Raw genomic sequence first — 14,515 nt, forward strand, 5'->3', positions numbered from 1 at the left:
TTTCTTTCCTCTCTCAAACATCCCTAAATATAGATAATGGCTATGCCTAATACAGCCAGCTTAACTCTTTTGCTCAAATTATAATTCAGTTAATGTCTTCATTAATTAAGGTTAACACAGTTCTATCATTCATTCAATCATCATTTGAAGATTTTAAGATTAAATTATTAAATGTTTTATGAATATTTTATGTTCCTACTTGGCTAGATGTTCTTTTTCTTGGGATGGCCAGAAATATTTTTGTCTGGAAAAACCTTGCCTCTGTAAGGGCATAAATCCCAGGCAGAAAAATGAAGGTCTTGATTCAGCTGTCTGTAAAACCATATAGCTTATTAAACTAAACTGCTATTGTGTTTCTGTGGCATGATAATTAATCATGGAACAAGGCTAAAAACCTAGAATAGAGAAGTTTCTGCTCTTAGTGTAGTCAAAATGGGTGATGTGGCAGAACATCGATTAAAAATTTGAAGCAATGATATCCATTATTTCTTTTATCAATTATGTAAAGGATGGGTAGTAAGTTTAAGCAACTACAACATAAATATATATGTTCAGAAAATATATCTTGGAATTCGGAAATCTAGAACAAATATTTTAGGATTGTATCCCTGCCTGTTTCAATTACAAAATGAATATTTTCATGTCCTTCACGTTGCAGAGAAAACTTAGGATTTTATAAGGGGTCTACTGCATGTAAGCTGAAAAGATTCAACTAATTTTCTGTTTCCCAAATATGAATTTGGACAGACCTCTGCAGACTCTATAGATAAACATTTTCCCTATAAAGCATATCTGGGTTTTTTTTTTTAACTCTAAATTTTCTCTTAGGTACATGTCTCAATACAATGGTACTCAGACAATGCTTAAATAGGAATATTTATATTTGCTTCACCAATATGTATTACCTCTAAAACTGCATTTTTATAAAAATTATTGGAAACTCTTGATTTACATTTTAAGTATAATTGGTAGAATGTTATACTTACATATAGAAATTTTGAAAAACCTGTGGATTTCCAACAGTTGTAAAGTGTTTTGCAAGTTATAAGCATTCTATCAAATTACACCAGGTTTCTCTACCATATTGTTCTCACCTGAGCATGATTTTACTGCAATTTTATATTTGGTCTTTATTTTGTCTATTACAGTACAATAAATGGCAAAACAGTGGAGAAAATATTGAAGAAAACTGTACAAAAGTAAGCAAGGCAGATGGGAAAAGTAATTGTCAGGGAGAACATGGCCCTGCATACGACAACTTGTTAATAACTGTATTAATATTTTGGAGACCAAGTAAAAATCTTTTAAAGGAATTTCCATTTTTACCAGACAGTGTAATACTCTTTTTAAGTGTTGTAAAAAATGTATTTACCTTATTGGATATTGTTTGAGCACTTTAGATATGCATGTCATACTTTATAATGTTTCTCATTTAACTAATGGATCCTTCTTAGGATTTTAGCGCAGAAAATCTTTTGGTAAAAAATTACGTGGGTAATGACTGATTTTGGTCCTTCCAACCCTGAATTGTCAAATAGCTTCATGGACGGTTTTCTTTGGACTCTAGCATCATTTTTCCTGAAGCAGATTTTAATCTCTTCCAGATTGCTCTTGTTGCTCCATGACCGGAAACAATACATCTTAGCAAGACAGCAATGCTTTCTCTCATTTTATAGCTGCATGTAGTACTATATAGTAAAGGGAGATTGGACAGTGTAAGGAGGAAGGTCTCTGAGCATGGAAGTTAGTTTAACACCATAGTCTCCTCTAATATTGACCTGGAGCTCGTGCAGTGGCTTATTTTACCTTTGAGAGTTTGTAAATTTGGGTAATTAATTTTGTAGATTTCCCAGTCCTAGAGAAATTGTGTCATATGGAAAGCAAGAATAGGTATTCTTGACCACGCTCAGGTAAAATCTAAGAAATATATACATAAACTGTTCATAAGAAGTGAACAATTTCAAGTAAAATAATGTTTAAAAATATGATAAAATAAGTGGTAGAATTGATTAACTGTAAAATTACTAATTAATAATAAAATTAATCATTAAATAGTAACAGTGAATTTATAAAAAATCCATATGCCAGATTTGAAAAGAAGCCTTTACTTTAGATGTCAAACAAATACAGAAATATATTTAATATTATTGGCATTCCCTATTGTAAGGAAATTTTTATAGATGTCTGTACTTTTCAAATTATATGTCTTTGGCATGCATGGTGAAGAAAGAATATTCTATTTCTTGATCATGCAAATAATGACATTATCTTCTTAACATCTTCTCAATATTGGGTCAAAATCAAGCTAATAAAGAAAAAAATGCATAAAATCTTTAAAAATTGTGAAAAATATGACATCATTTTGTAATATGGATAATAATGAGTGATATTCTAGAACTCCCATCCCATGTTATTCTATACACTTGATTCTCTTTCCCTTCCTTCCTGCCTTTTTTCCTTCCATCCTTCCTTCCCTCTCTTTATCTCTCTCTCTCTCTCTCTCTCTTTCTCTCTCTCTCTCTCTTTCAATTGTAACTCTGTGATCTGGAAACAGAGATCCTTATCCTTAGCACTGAAGGCAAGTTTCTGTCTCTTCCTCTGCAGCATTATGGGTATAGAAACAATGCCCTTTTTGTAAGTATTCAAATAAAATTTGCTTCAGTATTTAAATTGCCATTACTTTTGGTAAATGAGCATTTATAAATGTTTTAAGGTTCTTCGTGAGGAGCATTTTCATCCAAGTAAGAAGAGACTAAGCTTTAATATTCACTCTGTTTGGCTGGTAATTTCTAAAAAAATAAAAACAAACAAACACCTCATACTGGAAAATGTTTCAGGGTGCTCAGTGAATGATCTATTATACTAAATAGGTTAGCACATCTTACGGCACTCAAAGAAGTTTATTAGCCAGGAATGTTAATTTCATTTTTTCACATTTATAATTTTCCTCTGTTTTCCTTAAGTACTTGGACTTCTATCAGTGGTTCTCAGAATTATTCAATTGACCTAGCAGCTGAAAGTCACAGTGCTATTTGTGGAACACCATTAAAATACTGAAATAATGAATATAAGACATTTTAAATTCCACATACACAAATTTGTGGCGTACCCGATATCATTTATATACATATAAGATCAATAAGATACAAGAGTCAATGTTCTAAGACAATCTATTTGGTAGAAAAACATAGCACTTAAAAAATGTCTCCATTAAGTATTTTTTTTTCTACAAATTGGGGAAAGACTCATTATTCAATTACAGCAGCAGAACACCTTGATCCTGCTAATGGAACATGCTCTGTATGATAATTATTTAAAAACCATCTTTCTACATTAACAGACTTTGTAAAAAGACCAGGAAGTAAAGAACATTACAGGACTATAATCAACGCGAAAATTAGCTGTGTATTTAAATGTATAAAATTCATGGCACATTGCACAATTTATGATCTAAACAGGATGTTTTAAGCAAATAAAGTAATTCCTTTAAAACTGCTTTGTAATATTAATAAAGTCTTCATATTGAGACATTTTTGGGCAATAACTTACATGAAATATTGATATGATAAGTGATGGTCAAATAATTTTGGCTTATTTTTTTGTAAAAAGAAAAATCTAACAAATTTGCATGGATTCATTAAATAACTGAAATACATTTATTATAGAAATATCTTTTTTATAACAGTGCAAAAAATACAAAGGAGATATATTCATACAAAATGCTATTTTGTGAATTGATTAGTGGCATGAGGCATTCTCAGATCATCAGGGAGTCATAGAAGAATGTCCTGGCAAAAATCCACAGCCTTCTAGAAAAGGCTGGTAAATTTAGAAGCATTTATTTAAAGTTGAGTTTTTCTTTATTAGCAATCTGTATCAGGCTTAACTTCTCAAAACGGTGATCAAATGATTAAGAAATGCAGTTCTTTCTCATATAGGTAGTAGATAGATTCAATATACACATAAAAACATGAGAAGGCTAGGATATATATTTACTACATCAATATTGATATATCAATTATACATGTATATAAATATATATGCTACATATGTACATATGTTATTTACTACATATGTCTTCTTTATTACATAATATTCTTTATTACTAAGAACTGGTTGATTTAAAAGTAACTACTGTAACTGAAATATTAAAAAGGCAGAATTAGTTAATTTGTCTGAAAAAAACTGAAAGTGAATAATTTAAGTTTGCAAATGATGAAGTTGAAACTTAAAGAAGATTGACATATTCAAAATATGAGTATGAAAAGAAAACTAGGTCCCCCGTCTCTGCCTCCCAATGTTTCTTCTAATTTCCCAGATTGTAAACAACATGAGTTACGTGTTAAACTTCTATATTGAATATTGCCTTTTTCTTCTGCTCTTGCCATGTAAAGACTATCAATGGAAAATTTGTCTACAACTCTATTGTTCAGAAAATTAGGACTAGAATTTTAATGAGTCATTTATTCACTTGTAGAGAGTTATTATACACATATAGGATTCTATAATTTTAGAATAGACATATCTCAAAAAAAAAAAGATGGGCAAATGGCCAATAAGGACATGAAAAGATGTTTATCATAATTAATCATTTTAGAGAAATGCAAACCAAAACCACAGTAAGATACCACCTCACACCTCTAACGATGGCTTTTATCAAAAGAAAATAAAACTAAATAAAAAATAAAAACAAACAATCAACCAGAAAATAGCATGTTTTGTTCTGGATGTGGAGAAATTGAATCCCTTATATACCATTGGTGGGAATACAAAATGGTACAGCTGCTGTGTGAAACAGTATGGTAGTTTCTCAAAAGATTAAATAGAGAACTACTGTATAACCCAGCAATTTCACTTCTGGGTATATAGCCAAAAGGATTGAAAGCAAGGTCTCAAAGAGATACTTGCATATCCGTATTATAGCAGTATTCATTATTCACAGTAGCTAAAATGCAGAAACAACTCATCAACAAGTGAATGGATAAGTAAAAAGAAAGGGAATTCTGACACATGCTACAAGACAGATGAACTTTGAGATATTATGCTCAGTGAAATAAGCCAGTCACAAAAAACAAACAAACAAACAAACAAAACAGATACTGTACAAGTCCCCTTATATGAGTATTCAGTGTAGTCAAAATCATGGAGACAAAAGTAGAATGGTGGTCACCAGGAGCTAGGGGGAGGTAAGCAAGGGGAGTTATTGCTTAATGGATATAGGGTTTCAGTTTTACAAGATGAAAGAGTTATAGGGATGGATGCTGATGATGGCTGTATAACATGAATGTATTAAATACTACCAAACTATACACTTAAAATGGTTAAGATGGTAAATTTTATCTTATTTTCATTTTACCATAATAAAAAATCTGGGGAAAAAAATCATACGATGCCTACTAAAGGGCAAGAAATCAAATAAGATATGGTCTCTTCCCACAAAGAGCCTATATCTTATTAGTGGGAAAAGTGCGGGTACAGAGATAATTCGAATACACCAGTCTAAGATGTGGGAGTTCAGCCTGGTGACTCTTCATTCTATCACACTATCACTTAAGCATGAGGAATGGGTGGTGATTGAGACCTCTGACAAGTGGCTGCCTGTGTCCAGCTACAATGGACACTGACATGCATCTGCCCTTTACAGCCACAGTCTACCCAGATCTTTGTTCAGAATGAGTGTGGGTTCAGATCGCAAGATAATTTTACCAGAAGAAAATACAAACTATTCAAAATCTTCTCACAATTTTGTTCAATAAGAAAACATTTCCCAAATACCTTGTTCTCAATGTTCTCTTTAGAAAAACCTGGCATTCTTTAAAAAATATTTTATTTAATTATTTATTCATGAGGGACACAGAGAGAAAGGCAGAGACATAGGGAGAAGCAAGCTCCCAGCAGGGAGCCCGATGTAGGACTCGATCCCAGGACCCCGGTATCACAACCTGAGCCCAAGGCAGACGTTCAACCACTGAGCCACCCAGGTGCTCCTTCTTTTCCTTACCATACTTTTTGGAAGTAAATCACCATGCACAGCTTACACTTAAAAAGTGGAGAATTATGCTTCATCTCTTTGAAGGTAGAACGCCTATATATGTTTTTACAAAAATTATTCTGCATGGGAGATGTTTCCTTCCTCCTTATTTATCCATTCAGTTATTCCTATATTAATATAGGCTCATGGATATTTATTTTTACTTTGAGTTATAGTCTAATTAGTTTGGTAGCTCTATCAGTGTAGCAAACTGAGCTGTAAGCTAGCTAGTTTGCCAAGGAAAACAGAAGGGGAAAAACAGCTAAGAAGAGCCCACTTGGAGTCTGGACAAATCTCAAAGAATGTTCTCAAAATGATCTCCCAAAAGGGGGAAGAACCCAAATATCCACTAACTGAGAAATAGAAAATAAAGTGTATATTCTCAAAACCGCATGTTATTTTGCAATAAAAAGAAGCAAAGTAACTATAACATGGATGAACTTTCAAAACATTATGTTAAGCGAAAGAAGCAAGTCACAAAATAGGGAATATTATGTGCTTCCGTGTACATGAAATATCGAGGATAGCCAAATGTATAGACAGAAAGTATTTTTTGTGGATGCGTAGGGATGGAGGTGTTAGGGTTGAGGGGAAGTGGCAGTGGTGACTGCTGTTAGGTACAGGATTTCCTTTGGAGGCGATGAAACATATTCTAAAATTAATGTGGTAGCTATTGCACAATTCTGTGAATATACTAAACATCATTGAATTATATGCTCGAAGGTAGTGAAGTGCATGGTATGTGAATAATATCTCAATAAAGCTGATATGTAAATATTATTTATGTCTACATAGTTGGTGTTTCTCCCTTACCACTGGGATGGCTAGAGAAATGGGCTCTGAAAACATTCAGGAAGAGGAAATGGCCAGGCTATGGGAATCAAGCTGAAATGAATTCATAAATTTGAGGCTCTTAATGCCTGGCTACAACAATCTTCCTCTGCCACTACCAGGTGCCCTTGGATATCATATACCAGGACTTCTGTCATTGGCACCACGATCCAAAGAGATTCTCCACTTTCCTTGTTTACATCATTAGCTCCCATTTCAAACCACTGAGTGACTCGTCTTGATTGTTGAAGCTTACATTACACACCTGCCCAAGCAGAATGTATAAACACAAAGCCTTTCACTCTCTTATATTATAAGTCAGCTTTTGGTCTTTAACAGGTGGGAGTTCATCAAGCATAGGAAAAGGATTCAGATGATGATAGGATAGAGATGACAAGTACACACTAATAAACGAAAATAAATATACCACGTAAGTATATGCTACATTTATGTAAATGGAAATATACGCTACACATGATGATAACTAACACACCATGTACAGTATAAGACACTGTTCTAAGAGCTTTAAGTATTTTAGCTCACTTATTCTTTGTATCAGCTATGTGTGATGTAGATACTTATATTATCACCCCCTGTTTTCCAGTGAAGAGATTGAGGCCCAGAGAGATAACGTGGAATTTCTATGATCACTTAGCTGGTGGCTGGTGGCTACGATCTGAAAACACGTTGTCTCTGGAGACCATGCTGGAACCACTGCTATGTTGAACGACCTCCCTGTGAATAACAAAAGCCTTTTGATTCAACTCAGCTTTCCTAGATGAATCATGGTCCATATTTAGAAATACGTGTCTTCTTCTCATCATACTCATGGAAAAACAGCCAGATTATATAACATTCCATTATTTTACTCCTCTAGGGGCTGGGGAGGGAGCAGAAAGCAAAGGGAATGCAATAGAACTCCTTCTCTTAACAAATTTGCAATATAAGTGCATTCCTGCTAGATGAGTATCCAAAATAACTAAAATGAAACAAGGTCTTTTCTTTTCGAGAAATAGAAACATTGCCTTCCAAAATATGTGTCATGCAGAAAAATACGATATTAAAAATAAACATAAGCCTTTGATTCAAGCTTGGGTTTTAAAAATTTGAACCTTTACCCACCTACTCCTCTCCCTGGTCCTCCTACACAATGCCTGAAGCACGTCTGAGGGAACCCGCAGCTCCCAAAATTTCAGTTTGAAAATCCTAGATTATGATAAATTCAGAGAGAAATATAAAAATAAAGATTTATAGGGCTATCTAAGAAGAGAGATACCATTGAGTTAAGGGAAGTGCAAAAGCAATCTTTAAACAGGATGGCATTTGAGATAAGCTTTGACAGATGCAGATGGGTAGTGGTGATGAATTAGAGAAAACATTGTTATGACCACAGACTTGCAAGCGGTGTTCAGGACCACGGAATCCTCTAGTTTTGTAGGAACATAGATTATATATACTAGTGCACTAGGAAACAAATTTGGTCAGATAAATTAACTCAATGTTATGGACCATGAGTTGTCAATATAAGGCTTTTATATTAAGCTGAAAAGTAACAGGAAATCATTAAGTTTGTCAATTAGAGAATGATATGACTTTGTTTTGTTTTGTTTTCACAAGAAGGGTTCAAGAGGTTTATAAGACAGCCCATGGCAAGATACAAAACAACGACCGTAACAATCATATTTCATCATCCAGGTGCCCCTTGGCACAATGACACAATCCTGCAGGACATCCTTGGGCTCACATTTCCTCAAGGGCTTAGAAATGAATCCCCTCAAATTAAAACCCGAATGCAAAGGCATTCCAGAGACCACGGGGAGCAGAGTGCTTAGAAAGTCTGCTCTCTTATTAATGTCAGGAGGGAGTGGGGAGGAAACCCTGCAGGATGATTTGAATTTCCAAACTTAGTAAGAGGGAAATAAATGCGCAGGCAGGGTCTCCTGGGTCTGGGGGAGGGCATGGGGGACAAGAGAAGCAAAACAACTGGGACTGGATGGCAGCTTTCTCTCACCTACTTCTTTTGCTTGCCTTTCTCCCTGAGGAGCAATAGATGACTGGGTCATTGGTCATGTTGAAGTAAGCCAGCAGGTTGGAATCCTTGGTGAAGTTGCCCTCCTAGGACGGCTCCTCTTTCCCTGCAGGCACGCCTGTGGCTTCAGAAACCTTCTCCATGATGGCAGAGGACTGATCTGAGAGCTGGAGGGTGAAGACTGGCACCTGTCCTTTCAGTTTCCATCCTGTCTTACCCTGCGTGTTAGGCACCTGGATTTTGAAGACAGCAGCCTTGTTTTTGGGTATGAACTCCACCTCCAGCATGAGACTCTTCTTTCTCTTCAATATCTTGGAAGTAGGCACCCCTCCCATGGGAGGCAGAGATTAGCAGTGGGCTTTGGGGCTGGAGCTAAGATCAGTGCCAAAGGTGAAGCGGGCAAAAAGGCTGTTGACACAGTCATTGGGGAGGGCTAGGTACCATAGTAGGAGGGGTTGAGGGAGGCATGGGCACCATGTTGATCTTGAGGGAGTGGATGATGAGCAGCATGGGGGCAATCACTGAATCGGACAGCACCATGAGAGCCACTGGGGTCCAGGGAATGATGGTACTGCAGATACAACTATAGCACGATGGACCAGACACAGCATGGCATGTGAAAATGAGGCAATGAGAGAGCCAAACTGGGAATGTTGGTGGCTGAAGGTGAAGGTGGTGGCTTCTGGGAGATGTCATTGGGCTTGCTGGGGTCACTGTCCTCTTCAGTATCATGCTGACACTGGCCCTTAGATGGGCTCCTAGAAGATGATATTGGACTGGCTAGCCTCCTACATCTCAGTCATGCTGCCTGAGTGACCAATATCAGACATTGCTGAGAGTGGTGTGAACTATTTTATGTTGTAGAATTTTTTTTTTAAGATTTTATTTATTTATTCATGAAAGACACAGAGAGAGAGGCAGAGAACAGGCAGAGGGAGAAGCAGGCTCCTCGCAGGAGCCCAATGTGAGACTTGATCCCAGGACCCCAGGATCATGACCTGAGCCAAAGGCAGACACTCAACCACTGAGGCACCCAGGTATCTGATATTATTGTTTTATACTGTTATTTGTAAGACATTATTATTTACTGACTTTTGTTTATTGAGTTTAGGATGCTTTCAAATAATGATCAAAAGCAGAAATAGAGACTGGCTCTAAGACTGTCTCAGCATACTGCAAATGAAATTTATTTAATGGGAAAGAAAGGAAAAAATAAATATTTTTTAGATGGATGAATGGATCAAAAAATTCATGAAAGAAATAAATGCATGATATAGTACAGAGGCAGAATCTATATAATTAGATCAGTTTTCCCACCACTGGGGAAAAATTAAATGTTGATATCAAGAATTTATCAGAAATGTTGAAGATATGTAGGGTAACGCTCATATAATTAAGAGAAAGCAAGAAGATGGAAAAGGCAGTGGCAGTTTTGAGGTGGAAATAATTGTTTATTCCACCTGGATAAAGGTTCCATTGGGTCAAATTTGAGGTGATGTCAAATAGTTGAAATTTCAAATCTAACCTTAAAGAGAGTTTTTTTTTGGCGGAGATTATAAAATTTGATAAGATACATAGAGAATACAAATTAAACCATAAGAATAGATAAAAAATAAAGCCAGACAAAATTAAACAGAGAGAAAGTTTTGAAGACAGGGCCATTTGGAACAAATATTTCTCGGTTGGGAATGACAGTGTGAGAAAGACCATTGCAATAAAGATAGAAGACAAGGCTTATGTTTGTTATGAACCTAAAAGCCAGAGAATGAGAATTTTAAAAATTGATTTGCCAGTTGGAAAAAAAATGAAGTATTTCAGAAATTAAGGGTTTTATGCAATGAATGATCAGTTTTGCTAAATAAAGAACATCATTTGGGCTGTTTGAAAAGTTTTGTCTAAGACCATTGCAATGTCATATGGGATAACAGAAGAATTCCTACTGAGTTTATTCCATATGAAATAAGCCTGAAGGTTTTCAACTATTCTTCAGTTTTGAACAAGATTAACATTTTTAGTAAGATATGCTTATATAAATGTGCAGCTTTCTGAAAATATTCAAGAGCAGTATTGTGTTATTTCATTTATGTGAGGACATCTAGTTGCTCAAACACAAGAGATGTCCAGTAGTTGTTTCTCAATGATAATATCCAAAATATGATGGTGACCAGTGACTATTATGTTGAGATGCTGACTCATATTTATTCTATTTCTTTTCGTTTGAAGTAGCAGTCATGTGATAAGTATTTTCTCTTCACATGTTATGATTACATACGATTTGTATCATGTTTAAAGATCATGGGGAAAAAAAAAGTAAACTTAAAAGAAGCCACCATATAAACTTTTCAGGACAAAAGGGAGGAAACACAAATCACACACACACACACACACACACACACACACACACGATAAGATTTTAAATTTATTTAAAAATAAAATCGATTTTAAAATAAAATCTACAAAGCACTCAAAGACCATTGTTACGTTAATCTTAAAAGTTACATAAGGCAAGGTGTATTAAATCCAACACAATAGATCATGAAATAGGAAACAGTTCTAATAATATCTTCAAATATTACAATACCTGTGGTTACACTCATTTTACCTTGGCTGGTATTCACATTGATCCGTGAAGAAAAAAATTAGATATTATGATTTTTCTAATTTTTTCAATGGCAAAACTAACATCCATGAGTGGTCATTTTTAAACATCACATATTTCCATGATGGAAAATAAAAATATGCTGAATCTGGTGTGTTTTGTGTCCCCTAGGTAATTTTGCCAGGGTTACAAATCAAGTGACAGAAATTATATTTTGATCTGTTGCTGTCCACCATATACAATTTTTCTTGAAATCACATCTATGATAGGATTTCTCCTGTCAAAGTCAATACTTCTCCTCAAAACAAAATTATCAAGATTGGCTTTAAGACATTTTATTCAATTCAGTAAAGATTTATTGATAGCTTAGGATGTTCAAGTTAGATGTCTAAGACATTGTGATAAATTAAAAATCAATCCGTTATCTCCACTTCTCTAATATCACAAGGATCCATAAGTTAATAGATTAAGTAATTATTTATAAATTGCTAATAATATAAGGCAGGTGTGCATAAATAGTTCCATAAATATTCAGACAAAGTGCTATAGGAGTGAAGTTGATATAAACGAAAAATTTATTCTGATGAAAGTGATATGGGGAGCATGTCTTGAGTCTAGTATTTGATAATGGCATTGAAATGATATAAATGTGGACAAGAAGGGCAGAGGATGTGTAAGACATTCTTCAATGGTTCGACTCAAGTGAAAATTTCAGAGATTTGAGATTGTATTCAGATAATTCACCACCATGTCATCCATCCACAAAATTTCATAGGATATATTGAGCAAAGAACACAGTATAAACCATGAGATTTTTTTTTAATTCCACTGTAGTTAATATATGGTATTATATTAGTTTCAAGTGTACAGTATAGTAATGCCACGGTTCCATATATTGCTCACTGCTCATCATCTATGGCCATATCACACTAAACATGCCCCATCTCATCTGATCTCACAGGCTAAGCATGGTCAGGCCTGATTAGTACCTGAATGGGAGAGAGAAGTATTCTGATCAAATAGTTATAGACAGATATATATGGGAGAAGACACATCAAATAACCACGAGTGCCCATTTGGAGAGAAAAAAATGTAAATTATATGGCGAAGGTATAAACTGATAACACTTAATTGTCAACAAAATATTATACCAACCAAAATCAACAGTTATGTGATTGCCTTGAAACATAAACTGGATGAACTCTTTATCTCAGATCTGTATTTTTTCTGCTAAAAATGAAAGAAGACTTTTATCTGACATCATTGAAGCCTCGTTTTAATAGGCATCATTGTAAAATGCATAGTCATTTATCTTTTCTTAACCATCAGGCAAAAATACATCTTTTTGAAAAATTGAGCATAAATCAGAAAATATTGGATAGCTGCATACTTGACAATTTAAGGAACTTGGAGGCATTTCAGGACCTTAAAAAACTATGTTCCACATCTTCTGATTTGTCTCTAAAGATGCATTAGTCAGAGGTATATTCCTTTTTTTTTTTTTTTGCAGATTTTACATACTTTATAAAATTGTAGTCAATCTCATAGAATTAAATTGTAGTTTTCCAAAAAAAGTGATGTGAAATTTAGAATTTAATGCTAAAGAACAGAAAGATATTTGTGTCTTTTAAATGTTATAATATGAACTCTTCATAAATAACAAATGGCTTCCATAGTATTTGAATGTTCTATGCTGATATTTCTTGAATCTTTTTTGATTTTACTTAAAAACAAATGATGGTTTTTACTTAAGCTCCCTTGCATGGTCACATGCTTCCTAATTAATATGGTCACTTCTCTATCCAGTAACTATTTTGGCTCTCTTGTCCAACGACATTAAACCCTCTTTCTGAGGAAAAAAAAAAAAAAAAGAATTAATCTAGGGATGCCTGGGTGGCTCAGGGGTTGAGCGTCTGCCTTCAGCTGGGGGCGTGATCCTGGAGTTCCAGGATCAAGTTCCACTTCAAGTTCCCTGTGAGGAGTCTGTTCTCCCTCTGCCTATTTCTCTGCCTTCCCTCTGTGTCCCTCATGAATAAATAAATAAAATCTTAAAAAAAAAAAGAAAGAAACCCTCTTTATGACATCAAAACCCTGAATAATATGGTCACATGTTTCCTAATTAATTTTTGCCTCCCTTAAATCTACTGTCTGCATGATTTCTAATCAGATTATTTCCCGTCTCATTTTTAGTATAGGTCAAACCTACTTGTGCATTTGGTCATCACAAACACCTATTCCAGTGGTCTCTCCTATCTGAATTTTTCCAATTATTTAAGACCTCGTTCTGTGTCAGTAGGCCTTTTTAACCAGATTTATAAACTGACTACTGTAAGGAAGGGACAGCATACTTAAATATTTTCTTCAAGATACATAGTTGCCTTCAAGAATCTTATAGTTAAGTCAGAGCAGATCAAAAGAATAAATCAGTGAGTCAACTAATACTTAGATTTTTTTCTGCTGGAGGAATTCTGTGGAACGGAGGTGATGGTAAGACAAAGCCTTGTGTCTAGGAGTGGCTGTATTGTAGCAGTCACAAGGTCCATTCTCAGGCAGGGTGTTGGACATGTGAGCCCTTAAGCGCGTTTCCCAACACTACCCCTAATATTATAAATCTAGTGCCAACATCACACTTCTTTGCACCCAACTCTTCAGCATACCCCCTGTGTATTTGAGACTCAAGTGAGAACATTACCAGGAGACTCAAGTCATCAATGCTGGGAAACACTTTATTGTGTAATAATAGGGCCAACCACAAGCCTGATTTCTTCCAGAAACTGAAGGACACGGGACTTCACCAAATGATCAGATCAGGCTGGATCTGTACATCTACCTTAAATATATTCATTGTTTATTTCTATAAATAGTTATTTAGTTCTGTTAGGTATTAGCCCCATAGATAATCTCTAGCTATGTCATATTCTATGCTTCAAGCTTTCTCAGTTGTGATTCTTGTGCTGAGACACTACATGTCAGGTCCTAGCAGTCCTAGAACATTTTAACTGCTAAGTTTGGCCATAGAATTAAG

At 35.0% G+C, this 14,515-nt stretch overlaps 1 long non-coding RNA gene across 1 annotated transcript in view; it reads left to right on the forward strand.

Annotated features, from left to right (window-relative positions):
- The first annotated feature begins 2,437 nt into the window (after nucleotides 1–2,437).
- Nucleotides 2,438–14,515, forward strand: part of LOC118354358 (uncharacterized) — a 50,757-nt gene continuing 38,679 nt past the window's right edge. The window contains exons 1-4 of the long non-coding RNA XR_007409657.1: nucleotides 2,438–2,634; nucleotides 7,202–7,292; nucleotides 9,004–9,156; nucleotides 9,795–9,928. This is a non-coding gene — a long non-coding RNA (uncharacterized LOC118354358). The remainder of the gene's footprint in view (nucleotides 2,635–7,201; nucleotides 7,293–9,003; nucleotides 9,157–9,794; nucleotides 9,929–14,515) is intronic.

Source organism: Canis lupus, chromosome 3 (assembly GCF_003254725.2).
Source record: "Canis lupus dingo isolate Sandy chromosome 3, ASM325472v2, whole genome shotgun sequence".
In the NCBI taxonomy this organism is placed as follows: domain Eukaryota; kingdom Metazoa; phylum Chordata; class Mammalia; order Carnivora; family Canidae; genus Canis; species Canis lupus.